This window comes from Pristiophorus japonicus, unplaced genomic scaffold (assembly GCF_044704955.1).
Source record: "Pristiophorus japonicus isolate sPriJap1 unplaced genomic scaffold, sPriJap1.hap1 HAP1_SCAFFOLD_56, whole genome shotgun sequence".
In the NCBI taxonomy this organism is placed as follows: Eukaryota; Metazoa; Chordata; class Chondrichthyes; family Pristiophoridae; genus Pristiophorus; species Pristiophorus japonicus.
In genome coordinates, this window is record NW_027254467.1 from 3,758,034 (window position 1) to 3,771,605 (window position 13,572).

Consider the following 13,572-nt stretch of genomic DNA (forward strand, 5'->3'; position numbering starts at 1 on the left):
GTAGAGCCATTTCTACAGTCTTCGACAGGTGGGTGTGTTTTGGTGCATTCCCCGAAAGACTTTTTTGTATCGGTGGTGGGACGAAAGAAGATATCTTGAGGGCCGGAACATCGCGGGGTGTGTGTGTGTGTGGAAGTGTGTGTGGGGGTCTTGCTTACAGCTAGGCCCCACACACAACTGAAGCACCCCTCCATCATTGCCTAGCCTGGGATAGCTGGAGCTACCTGGCTGAAGTAGTACTAATCACCCTATTAAACATCGTTGGGAGTGTATGCCTGGTTGGCTCCAGCTACCCCAGGTGAAGACATCTTCTCTCCCACCCGAAGACCATTCTACAGAGACTGTGTTTTTTGCCATCTGGGGAGCGCACCCGAAAGGAACACCCATCCATCGCTGTGAGGGGAGACCTGTCCTCGCAGTTTCCCTCATTCCTACGCCCTTTCTGTTTCTCTCTCTCTCTGTCTCTCCCCTCTCTCTCTGAGAGCCCCTTTCCTCCTTAAATTAAAGTTAATTAAGACAATTGAGCAGAGGGAGCAATGCCCCTTCCCATTCGTTAACTAGGGGAGAGGTGTGCCCCATGAAGACGTCCCTCTGCTCAAAACACCAACGAGGCCAATTAAAGACCATTAAGGCCTGTGACGTTTGGGTGGGCGTAGCCCTTAAAGGGACAATGTGATGGCGATCCCATCCACGCCGGTGGCAGGGCCAGCTAAGACGTACGCGCAGGTTGCGTCCACAATCACATCCACGGCGCCTCCTGCGCCTCCTGCTGCCATGCCACCATTGAGACTTATAATAAAAAAACACGGGGTCAAGAGCTACACTCACCCCATAATGAGCATCGAGGAACTGCGTGCGGGCGATGGCTGTGGTAGTCGGCCCCTCGGTCATTGTCGCTGCCTCCAAGATGTCTGGGAAGGCTGTATTCTTCCTGGGGTCGGAGTGGGCGGTGTCCCTGGCCCTTGAAAAGGGGCTCACGGTGGGCGGGACGTTCCTGGCGGTGGACCCTCTCGAGGCCACCGCGTAGAGGGTCATCATTTCTAACGTCGCGCCCTTTGTTCCCGCTGAGCTCCTCCTCCCTAACCTACACCAACTGGGGGAGGTAAAGTCGGGGATCAACCCCATACCGCTCGGTTTCAGGGAGAACAGCCTGCGCCACGTCATCTCAATCCAACGCCAGCTCTTTGTCCGGCTGGCGCAGGAGGAGACGACGGAGGGATGTTTTAATGTGGTGCACGAGGGGACTGCCTACCGCGTCTTTTGGACGTCGGACGGCGTGCGGTGCGATGCCTGCAGGGAGGTGGGGCACGTTCGCAAGAACTGCCCCGCCTCCAAGGCCGCCAAACCACCGAAGGGGGCCAACGCCGCGTGTCCCGCGTCCCCTACCAGCGCCCCCAAACTGCGCTGTAGGCGAGAGGCGTCTGTCCCCTGGGCGGGTGAGACAGTCGAGGCTGCCCAGCCTCTGCCTCCCGGGGATGGTGTGGAAGATCTGCCTTTCGTGGGGGGCGTGGGGCCAGTGGAGGAATGCGTAGCCGCCGGGTTGAGCGTCCTGGGGACTGAGGCGGGCGGGGCTGAAAAGGCCAAATCTGAGCCCGCCCAGCCAAAAACCGACTTCCCCCGGGACTTGCTCGACCCAGCAGAAACTGAAAATGTTAATAATTTTTGAAGAACATCCACACGGTGGGCAGGCATGTGGCGGCGTGGAGGGGGAAGAACAAAAACCATCGCCCCCTACCTTGGAGCTGGGGTACTTGGAGGACCTGGAACATTACTTTGACCGGTTCTCTCTGCGTTCCCCGGCTCCTGCGGCGGAGGAGGAACCCCTTCCGCTGTCGCATCCTGACCCAGCACCACTTTCAAAAGAGCCCAGTGGGGACTCCTCTGCCGATAATCCTGGGGGTGGGATCGGGGCAGAGCCAGGGGTCGGATGGAGTGGCCGGGCCGTTTGCCTTACCTCATTCGGTCGACGGGCCGGCTGCTCGCGGCGAACTCCCGGAGGGGGACGGGGACTCGGTGGGGGACGAGGGAGAAGATCTCGAGACCATCGCCAGTGAGGTGCAGGATCTCCTCGTGCCCGCCACTGAGTCCCTCCTCATTCCTGCAAATGAACTCCGGGACTTTTTGGTTCAGAGCCAGGGTCGCCGCAACCGTGCCCATCTGGCCCTGGAAAGATGGTCCGAACCGGGGCTGCTCGTCGCATGACTCCGCGCCGCTAAAACCATGGCCGCGGGCGGGCCCTTATCAAAGGCGCAAGGCCTTGATCTGCGCCGGCTCCAAAGGTTCCTCGCCGGGCTGCTGAATGAGTGGAGGTCAACAACGGACTCCACTCCACCCCCACAATAGGTGAGGTAGAGGTTGCACTCTGCTTTTGTCATGAAGATAACCATAGCCAGCCTCAACATCAACGGCGGCAGAGAGGCACACCGTAGATTTAACAATTTTTCGCTGCTGCGGGAGGGGAAATATGTGGTGTGCTTCCAGCAAGAAACCCACACCGTTCCGGGAAATGAAGCCACGTGGCTCCTGCAATGGCAAGGAGAGGTCCGCATGTGCCACCTCACCGCCACTTCTTGTGGGGTGGCCATCTTGTTGGCCCCGCATTTTCAGCCGGAGATCTTGGGGGTCGAGTAGCCCGTGCCAGGCCACTTGCTGCACGTCACGGTTCGCCTGGGGGACGTGCCGCTCCATCTCATGAACGTGTACGCCCCTCAGCCAGGACCGCAGCAAACGCGCTTCTTCGAAGAGCTGACCGCTCTTCTTGGCTCCGTCAACGTCAGCGACTGCATTGTCCTTGGGGGGGATTTTAACTGCACCCTTGAGGCGAGGGACCGCTCCGGTGCCCCGCAGTGCATGACGGCGATGGAGAAGTTGAGGGACCTGGTCGGGTCCTTCGACTTGGTGAACGTCTGGCGAAATTTCCATCCTGACTCCAGCCCCTTTACTTGGTTGAGGCCTGGAGTAGGATGGTCCAGAATCGACCGCCTTTACTTGTCTCGGGCGTACGTTTCCTGCGTCCCGGCGGCCTCCATGTAGCCGGTGCCATGTTCAGACCACCACCTGGTGTGGGCGGATCTCGCTTCGCTCCGCGCGATAGCGGGGTCCGCGTACTGGCATTTTAACAACCAGCTGCTGGAGGACGAGCGGTTCCAGGACTCGTTCCGTCGTTTCTGGGTCGACTGGAGAAGGAAGCTGTGGTGCTTCCCCTCCTTGAGGCTATGGTGGGATGTGGGCAAGGCTCATGTCCGCGTCTTCTGTCAAGAATACGCGAGGGGGTCGACCAAGAGGCGGGCGGCCAGGTTCGGGCTCCTAGAAAAAGAGCTGCTCGACCTGGAGGCCCGTCTCGGTCAAGTCGTCGTGGATCCGGCCCTGCAGACGGTGTACGAAGTGAAGAAGGCCGCGCTGAAGGACCTGCAGCTCGTCGGGTCCCGAGGCACGTTCGTGAGGTCGCGGATCAGGTTCCTGCGGGATCTGGACCGCGGCTCCCCCTTCTTCTACTCGCTGGAAAAAAGGACAGGGTGTCCGTAAGCAGCTCTTGACGCTGCTGGCCGACGACGGCTCTCTCGTCTCGGATCCGGAGGGCGTCAACAACAGGGCCCGTGAATATTACGGGGCCCTGTTCTCGCCGGAGCAGTCCAGCGAGGAAGCGCGTAGAGTTTTGTGGGAGGACCTGTCGATTGTCAGCCCGGAGGGCGCCGAAAATCTGGAAGCTCCGCTAAGCCTGGCGGAGCTGACCGGCGCCCTCGACCGGCTCTCGAGGGGAGAATCTCCGGGGCTGTACGGGCGTACCGTGGAGTTGCACAGGGCGTTCTGGGACTTCCTGGGGGGCGACTACGCGTGGGTCCTGGGGGAAAGTCTGGCGACCGGGGAGATGCCCCTCTCTTGGCGCAGGGCAGTCATCGTCCTGCTGCCTAAGAAGGGCGATCTCCAACTCCTTAAGAACTGGCGCCAGGTCTCCCTCCTCAGCACGGACTACAAAATCTTCGCCAGGGCGATGTCTGCTCGCCTTGGCGCCGTGCTGGACCACATGATCCACCCCGACCAGTCCTACACGGTCCCGGGCCGGACAATCCACGATAACATCCATCTGGTCCGGGACCTCATCCATTACTCCCAGGAGGCTGGTCTGTCGGTCACCTTCCTATCCCTATACCAAGAGAAGGCGTTCGACAGGGTGGATCACGACTATCTGCTCGGAACTCTGCACGCTTTCCGGTTCGGGACACATTTCGTCGCCCGGATTCGACTTTTGTATGCCGCCGCGGAGTGTCTGATTAAGGTTAACTGGTCCTTGATGGCGCCCCATCGCTTTGGGAGAGGGGTGCACCAGGGATGCCCCATGTCCGGCCAGTTATACGCCGTCTGCGTGGAGCCTTTCCTGCGCCTCCTGCGGACGAGGTTGACGGGACTGGCTCTGCAAGGGCCGGGCGTGGAGGTCGTCCTCTCGGCTTACGCCGATGACGTGCTCCTCGCGGTAGAGGACCCCGCTGACCGGCGGAGAATGCGTGAGTGCCAGGAGATTTATTCGGCCGCATCCTCCGCCAGAATCAAGTGCGAGAAATGTTCTAGACTCCTGGTGGGTCAGTGATGGGTCGACTCCCTGCCGGAGGAGCTCAGGCCTTTTGCCTGTAGCACGACCCATCTCCTCTATCTGGGAGTCTACCTTTGCCCCGACGAGGAAGCCTGGCCGGCGAATTGGCAGGAGCTGGAGGCCAAGGTCGCCGCTCGCCTAGGGCGCTGGACAGGACTGCTCCGAGTGCTGTCCTACAGGGGCCGAGCGCTAGTCATAAACCAGCTGGTGGCCGCCATGTTGTGGTACCGGTTGGTCACTTTGACCCCTCCCCCTGCGTTTGTCGCCAAGATACAGAAGAAGGTGGTGTACTTCATCTGGAACAACAGGAAGCACTGGGTCTCTGCCGCGTTCTTGAGTCTCCCGCTTGGGGAGAGCGGTCAGTCGTTGGTGTGCGTCAGCACGCAGCTCGCGACTTTCCGTCTTCAGACCCTGCAGAGATACCTTTACGTTGAGCCCCCTCCGAGGTGGCATGCTCTAGTGACGTATTTCTTCCGCCAGCAGCACGGCGTCAACTACGACACGCAGCTCCTGTTTGTGAGTCTGGGGGGCGTCAGGACCGCCCTCCGGGAGCTGCCTGCGTTTTACAAGGAACACATCAGGGTCTGGAGCAAAGTCTCCACCAAGCGCAGCTCTCCAGCGGCTGGAGTGGCGGCCCTCCTGCAGGAGCCGCTGCTCGGGAATCCGTACCTCCACGACCGAGGTTTTAGGTGGCGGTCGGATGAGAGGGCTGTGGCTGGTGAGGTGACCAGCGTCAGGGACCTGCTCGATGGCGGAGGAGCGGGCTGGATGGCGCCAGACACGCTGGCGCGGCGCCTAAATTATGCCAACGTCCGCCACGCGGCCGATGCCATCGAGTCGCTAAAAAGAGCTATGTGCCCCGACTCTGTTAGGTGCATCGAGGAGGCTCAGGCACGTGGGGAGATCCCTTCCAAACTGACCCCCGTCCGGACGGAATTCCTCATCAGCGCCAAACTCCGGAACCTCCCTCGGGGGCCGGCGCCTCACAACATGAGCCGCCTCGGGGAAATCCCCTCTGTGTCTTTCATTTCCGCGCGGAGGGGTTTCCTGTACGGGCTGCACCTGCACACTCTCAACTTTGCCATCCTCGCCTGCCGTCCGGACAAGCAATTGCGTACCATCTTGCTGTCCGGGGTAGGTGGTGGTCCACGATGGAGGGCACTCTACGCGGGAGTATCCCAGTATTTATCGGGGACTTGGCCTGGAGGGTGGTGCACGGAGCAGTGCTGTGCAATAAATTTTTAAGCCGGTTCACGGGCTCCCAGGTCGCCTGCAATTTCTGCGGTCTGGACGAGTCCGTGTTCCATGTTTTTATGGAATGCACGAGGTTGCAGCCCCCGTTTTATTATTTAAAGGGGCTGCTCCTGAAATTCTGGCTGTACTTCAGTCCCACACTCCTGATCTTCGGTCACCCTGTGCGGAGGGGAGCGGGTAGGTCCGTGGGCCTCCTCGTAGGACTGCTCCTGAGGACGGCCAAGGGTGCCATCAGCCGGTCCAGGCAGCGGGCGGTCGAGGGGGTCGTTCAACCTGACTGCCTGCCTCTATTCCGAGCGTACATCCGTGCGAGGGTATCCTTGGAGATGGAGCACGCGGTGTCCACCGGTACGCTCGAATCCTTCCGCGAGAGGTGAGCACCGGAGGGACTGGAGTGCATCATCATGCCCGGCAACCAAATTTTAATATGATTTTATGTTTTTAAGTTAATTTGTTTTAATTGCCGGTGCTTTTAGTGTCCCCCTCCCTTTTTATAGGGGGCACTTGGAAAAAAAAATTCCATTCAGTGCCAAAAAAAAAATGGCATTGTAAATGTTGGTTTTGTCCCCCAGATCGGGGGGCACGGTTTAATGTTTTTCTGTTAACTCCTAAAAAAGTTTCATGCACAAGGACAAATCGTGGAGCTTTGGAGGCTCATGACCGAGGTCTTTTCTGGTGGTCGTATGAGAGGGCTGTGCCTGGTGAGGTGACCAGTGTCAGGGACCTGCTCGATGGCGGAGGAGCGGGCTGGATGGCGCCAGACACGCTGGTGCGGCGACTAAATTCAGCCGACGTCCGCCGCGCGGCCGAAGCCATCGAGTCGCTAAAAAGAGCTCTGGGCCCCGACTCCGTTCGGTGCATCGAGGAGGCTCAAGCACGTGGGGAGATCCCGTCCGAACTGACCCCCGTCCGGACAGAATTCCTCATCGGCGTCAAACCCCGGAACCTCCCTCGGGGGCCGGCGCCTCACAACATGAGCCGCCTCGGGGAAATCCCCTCAATGCCTTTCAGTTCCGCGCGGAGGGGTTTCCTGTACGGGCTGCTCCTGCACACTCTCAACTTTGCCATCCTTGCCTGCCGACCGGACGCGCCATGGGGTACCATCAAGCCGTCCGCAGGAGGCGGGGGTACCCGATGGAGGGCACTCTATGCAGGAGTCCTCCCAGTATTTGTCGGGGACTTGGCCTGGAGGGTGGTGCACGGAGCAGTACCGTGCAATAAATTTTTAAGCCAGTTCACGGGCTCCCATGCTGCCTGCAATTTCTGCGGTCTGCAAGAGTCCTTATTCCATGTTTTTATTGAGTGCACGAGGTTGCAGCCCCTGTTTTATTATTTAAAGGTGCTACTCCTGAAATTCTGGCTGCACTTCAGTCCCACACTCCTGATCTTTAGGCACCCTGTGCGGAGGGGAGTGAGTAGGTCCGAGGGCCTCCTCGTAGGACGGCTCCTGGGCACGGCCAAGGGTGCCATCAGCCGGTCCAGGCAGCGGGCGGTCGAGGGGGTCGTTCAACCAGACTGACTGCCTCCCTTACGCGCATACATCCGGTCCAGGGTGTCCCTGGAGATGGAGCACGCGGTGTCCACCTGTACGTTCGCGGCCTTCCGCGAGAGGTGGGCACCGGAGGGACTGGAGTGCATAATCACGCCCGGCAACCAAATTTTAAATTGATTTTATATTTTCAAGTTAATTTGTTTTAATTGCCGGTGCTTTTAGTGTCCCCCTCCCCTTTTATAGGGGGCACTTGGAAAAAAAAATTCGATTCTGTGCCAAAAATAAATGGCATTGTAAATGTTGGTGTTTCCCCCAGATCGGGGGGGCACGGTTTAATGTTTTTCTGTTAACTCCTGAAAGAGTTTCATGCACAAGGACCAATCGTGGAGCTTTGGAGGCGTGTCCTGCTCAGTTGGCTGAGTGAGCAGTGGGGAGAGCAGCTCCTGTTGTAGCTCCTGGCTGGGCCTGTGAATCAGCCCAGGAAGAGAAGGAAGGAAGGGGTTTCACCACCATCATTTCACCCAGAGGGAGAGGAGGAAAGCAGAAAACTATAACAAATTTACCATTTCCACAAAGAGTTGGAGAGAGGGGGAAAGACCAACAACCTCATCCAGTGTGGAAGGAGGGAGACTCTACCATTCTACAGGTGGGTGTATTGGTGCAGTCCCTAAAAGACTTTGTTGTATCGGTGGGGGGGAGAAAAGAATGCCAGTCGGGGGCCGGAGCATCGCGGGGGGTGTGTGTGTGTGGAAGTGTGTATGGGGATCTCGCTTACAGCTGGGCCCTGCACACCACTGAAGCACCCCTCCCCCATTGCCTAGCCTGGGATAGCTGGAGCTTCCAGGCTGAAGAAACAATTAATCCACCCTAATTTACATCGTTGGGAGTGTGTGCCTGTGTGGCTCCAGCTGCACCAGGTGAAGACATCTTCTCCCCTCACCCGAAGACCACCCCAAAGACTATTTTTGTTTGCCATCTGGGGATTGCACCCACCCACAGCTGCGAGGGGAGAACTTCCCTCGCAGTTTCCCCCCTTCCCATCCCCTCTCTCTCTTTCTCTGTTACTCTCTGTTTCTCCCCTCTCTCTCTGTGAGCCCCTTTTTTTTTCTTAAATTACAAAAACAATTAAGACAACTGAGCAGAGGGAGCAAGGTACCTCCCCAATCGTCAACTAGGGGAGAGGTGTGCATCGTTAAGAGCTCCTCTGCTCAGTCTTTTGAACGAGGCCATTTAAAGACCAGTAAGGCCTGTGACTTTGGGGTGGGTGTAGTTCTTAAAGGGACCCCGCGATGGCGACCCCATCCACGTCGGTGGCAGGGCCAGCAAGGACGTATGCGCAGGCGCCATCCGCAACCACGGTGCCCCCTGTGCCTCCTGCTGCCCTGCCACCTTTCAGATTGATTACGAAAAAACACGGGGTCAAGAGCTACACTCACCCAACAATGAGCATCGAGGAGTGCGTGCGGGCGATGGCTGTGGTAGTCGGCCCCTCGGCCATTGTCGCAGCCTCTAAGATGTCAGGGAAGGCTGTGTTCTTCCTGGGGTCGGAGCGGGCGGTGTCCCTGGCCCTTGACAGGAGGCTCACGGTGGGCGGGACGTTCCTGCCGGTGGACCCTCTCGAGGCCACCGCGCAGAGGGTCATCATTTCAAACGTCCCGCCCTTTGTTCCCGCTGAGCTCCTCCTCCCCCACCTACACCAACTGGGGGAGGTAAGGTCGGGGATTAACCCCATACCGCTCGGCTTCAGAGAGAACAGCCTGCACCATGTGTTCTCCTTCTGCCGACAGCTCTTTGTCCGGCTGGCGCGGGAGGAGATGACGGAAGGTCATTTTAATGTGGTGCATGAGGGGACTGCCTACAGTGTCTTCTGGACGCCGGACGGCGTGCGGTGCCATGCCTGTAGGGAGGTGGGGCATGTTCGTAAGAACTGCCCCGCCTCCATGGCCGCCAAACCACCGAGGGCGGCCAAGGCTGGCTCCGCCGCCACCCCTTCCCCTTGTGGCGTCCGCGTGCCGGGAGCTGTGGTTGCGCGGGCATCGTCGGGGGACTTTGTTTTCTCGGCCTCCGGCGGTGGGGTGGGAGAGCATCCGATCGGAAGGAAGGCGCGGACGAAGGCAAAACATCTGGAGGCGGGTCCCCTCGGTGCGCTAGATGAATTGTTTACCGCGCTCGGCCCAACCCCGTCACCGGCGAGCGCGGGGTGCCCTGAGCCCGTGCCCGAGCCCTTGACCAATACCGCAGACGGTTTCGGGCGCGGGCAAGAAAAGTGAAAGGGGGGGCGGAGCGGGAGGCCTCGGCAGACATGGATGTCTCCCTGTCTCCGCGCTCCTCCGGAAAAAAAAGGAGGCGCCGCTCCAGTGAGGCGGGGGAAACAACATTCCTCCGCGGAGGAGTGGTGACCGCCGAGTGTCCCGCGTCCACCACCGGCGCCCCCAAACTACACCGTAGGCACAAGGAATCTGTCCCCCGGGAGGCTGAGGCAGTCGAGGCTGCCCAGCCGCTGCCTCCCGGGGATGGCGTAAAAGATCTGCCTGTCGTGGGGGGCGTGGGGCCAGCGGAAGAATGCGTAGCCGCCGGGTCGAGCGTCCCGGGGACTGAGGCGGGCTGGGCCGAAAAGGCCGAACCTGAGCCCGCCCAGGCAATATCCAACTTCCCCCAGGATTTGCTCGACTCGGCAGAAACCGAAAATATGATTAATTCCACAGAACACCCACACGCTGGGCCGGGGTGTGGCGGCGGGGAGGGGGAAGAACAACAACCCTCGCCCCCTACTTTGGAGCTTAGGGACTTAGTGGACCTGGAGAATTTCCTAAACCTGGTCTCTCCTTGTTCCCCGGCTCCTGGGGCGGAGGAGGAACCCCTTTCGCTGTCGCTTCCCGACCCAGCACCAATTTTAAAAGAGCCCAGTGGGGACTCCTCTGCCGACGATACTGGGGGTAGGATCGGGGCAGAGCCAGGGCCGGTTGGAGCGGCCGGGACGTTTGCCGTACCTCGTGCGGTCGACGGGCCGGCTGCTAGCGGCGATCTCCCGGGGGAGGACGGGGACTCGGTGGGGGACGCGGTAGAAGATCTAGAATCCATCGCCAGTGAGGCGGTGGATCTGCTCCCGTCTGCCCCTGAGACCCTCCTCTTTCCTGCAAAGGAACTCCGGGACTTTTTGGTCCAGTGCTGGGGTCGCCGCGACCAAGCCCGTCTGGCCCTGGAAAGATGATCTGAGCCGGTGTTGCTCATCGCTTCCGTCCGCGCCGCCCCTAAAGCCATGGCCGCGGGAGGGCCCTTAGCAAGGGCGCAAGGCCTTGAGCTGCGCCGGCTCAAAAAGTTCCTCGCTGGGCTGCTGAAGGAGTGGAGGTCAACAAACGACTCCACTCCCCCCCCACAATAGGTTAGGTAGAGGTTGCACTATGCTCTAGTCATGAAGATAACCATAGCCAGCCTCAACATCAACGGCAGCAGAGAGGCACACCGTAGATTTAACAATTTTTCGCTCCTGTGGGAGGGGAAATATGCGGCGTGCTTCCTGCAAGAAACCCACACCGTTCCGGGAGACGAAGCCACGTGGCTCCTGGAATGGCAAGGAGAGGTCCGCATGAGCCACCTCACCGCCACTTCTAGTGGGGTGGCCATCTTGCTGGCCCCGCATTTTCAGCCGGAGATCTTGGGGGTCGAGGAGCCCGTGCCAGGCCGCTTGCAGCACGTAACGGTTCACCGGGGGACGTGCCACTCCATCTCGTGAACGTGTACGCCCCTCAGCCCGGCCCGCAGCAAATGCTCTTCTTCGAAGAGGTGTCCGCTCTTCTTGGCTCCGTCGACGTCGGCGACTGCAATGTCGTCGGGGGGGATTTTAACTGCACCCTCGATGCGAGGGACCGCTCCGGTGCCCCGCAGAGCATGATGGCGATGGAGAAGTTGAGGGACCTGGTCGGGACCTTCGACTTGGTGGACGTCTGGCGAAATCTCCATCCCGACTCCAGCACCTTTACTTGGGTGAGGCCTCGAGTAGGATGATACAGAGTCGACCGCCTTTACGTATCTCGGGCATACGTTTCCTGCGTCCCGGCGGCATCCATGCGGCCGGTGCAGTGTTCGGACCACCACCTGGTGTGGGCGGAGCTCGCTTCGCTCCACGCGAGGGTGGGGTCCCCGTACTGGCATTTTAACAACCGGCTGCTGGAGGACGTGCGGTTCCAGGACTCGTTCCGTCGTGTCTGGGCCGACTGGATAAGGAAGCAGGGGGGCTTCCCCTCCTTGAGGCTATGGTGGGACGGGGGCAAGGCTCACGTCCGCGTCTTCTGTCAAGAGTACGCGAGGGGATCGACCAAGAAGCGGGAGGCCAGGGTCGGGCGCCTAGAAAAAGAGGTGCTCGACCTAGATTTCTGTCTCGGTCAAGTCGTTGGGGACCCGAGCCTGTGGACGGTGTACGAAGCGAAGAAGGCCGCGCTGAAGAACCTGCAGCTCGTCGGGTCCCGAGGCGCGTTCGTGAGGTCGCGGATCCGGTTCCTGCGGGATCTGGACCGCGGCTCCCCCTTCTTCTACTCGCTGGAAAAAAGACAGAGTGTCCGTAAGCAGCTCTTGACGCTGCTGGCCGACGACGGCTCTCTCGTCTCGGATCCGGAGGGCGTCAACAACAGGGCCCGTGAATATTACTGGGCCCTGTTCTCTCTGGAGCCGTCCAGCGAGGAAGCGCATAGAGTTTTGTGGGAGGAGCTGCCGAAGGTCAGCCCGGAGGGCGCCGAAAATCTAGAAGCTCCGCTAAGCCCGGTTCTCGGGAGGAAAATCCCCGGGGCTGGCCGGGCTGGCCGTGGAGTTCCACAGGGCGTTCTGGGACGTCCTGGGGGGCGACTACGCGCGGGTCCTGGGGGAATGTCTTGCGACCGGGGAGATGCCCCTCACTTAGCACAGGGCAGTTATCATCCTGCTGCCTCAGAAGGGTGATCTCCAACTCCTTAAGAACTGGCGCCCGGTCTCCCTCCTCAGCACGGACTACAAGATCTTCGCCAGGGCGACGTCTGCTCACCTTGGCGCCGTGCTGGACCACATGATCCACACCGACCAGTCCTACACGGTCCCGGGCCGGACAATCCACGATAACATCCATCTGGTCTGGGACCTCATCCAATATTCCCAGGAGGCTGTTCTGTCGGTCGCCTTCCTATCCCTCGACCAAGAGAAGGCGTTCGACAGGGTGGATCATGAATATCTGCTCGGAACTCTGCGCGCTTTCGGGTTCGGGACGCATTTCGTCAACCGGATCCGACTTTTGTACGCTGCCGCGGAGTGTCTGATTAAGGTTAACGGGTTCTTAACGGCGCCCCTTCGCTTTGGGAGAGGAGTGCGCCAGGGATGCCCCATGTCCGGCCAGTTATATGCCGTCTGCGTGGAGCCTTTCCTGTACCTCCTGCGGACGAGGTTGACGGGACTGGCTCTGCAAGGGCCGGGCGTGGAGGTCGTCCTCTCGGCGTTCGCCGATGATGTGCTCCTCGCGGTAGAGGATCCTGCTGACCTGCGGAGGATGTGTGAGTGCCAGGAGATTTATTCGGCCGCATCCTCCGCCAGAATCAACTGGGAAAAATGTTCCGGACTCCTGGTGGGTCAGTGGCGGGTGCACTCCCTGCCGGAGGAGCTCAGGCCTTTTGCCTGGAGCACGACCCATCTCCTCTATCTGGGAGTCTACCTTAGCCCCGACGAGGAAGCCTGGCCGGCGAACTGGCAGGAGAGGAGGCCAAGGTCGCCGCTCACCTAGGGCGCTGGACAGGACTGCTCCGAGTGCTGTCCTATAGAGGTCGAGCGCTAGTCATAAACCAGCTGTTGGCCGCCATGTTGTGGTACCGGCTGGTCACTTTGAACCCTCCCCCTGCGTTTGTCGCCAACATACAGAAGAAGCTGGTGGACTTCTTCTGCAACAACAGGAAGCACTGGGTCTCTGCGGCGGTCTTGAGACTCCCGCTTTGGGAGGGAGGTCAGTCGTTGGTGTGCGTCAGCACCCAGCTCGCGACTTTCCGTCTTCAGACCCTGCAGAGATACCTTTACGTCAAGCCCACTCCTAGGTGGCATGCTCTGGCGACGTATCTCTTCCGCCAGCAGCACGGCCTCAATTACGACACGCAGCTCCTGTTTGTGAGTGTGGGGGGCGTCAGGACCGCCCTCCTGGAGCTGCCTGTCTTTTACAAGCAACTCACCAGAATCTGGAACAAAGTCTCCACCAAGCGCAGCTCTCCATCGGCTGGATGGCGGCCATCCT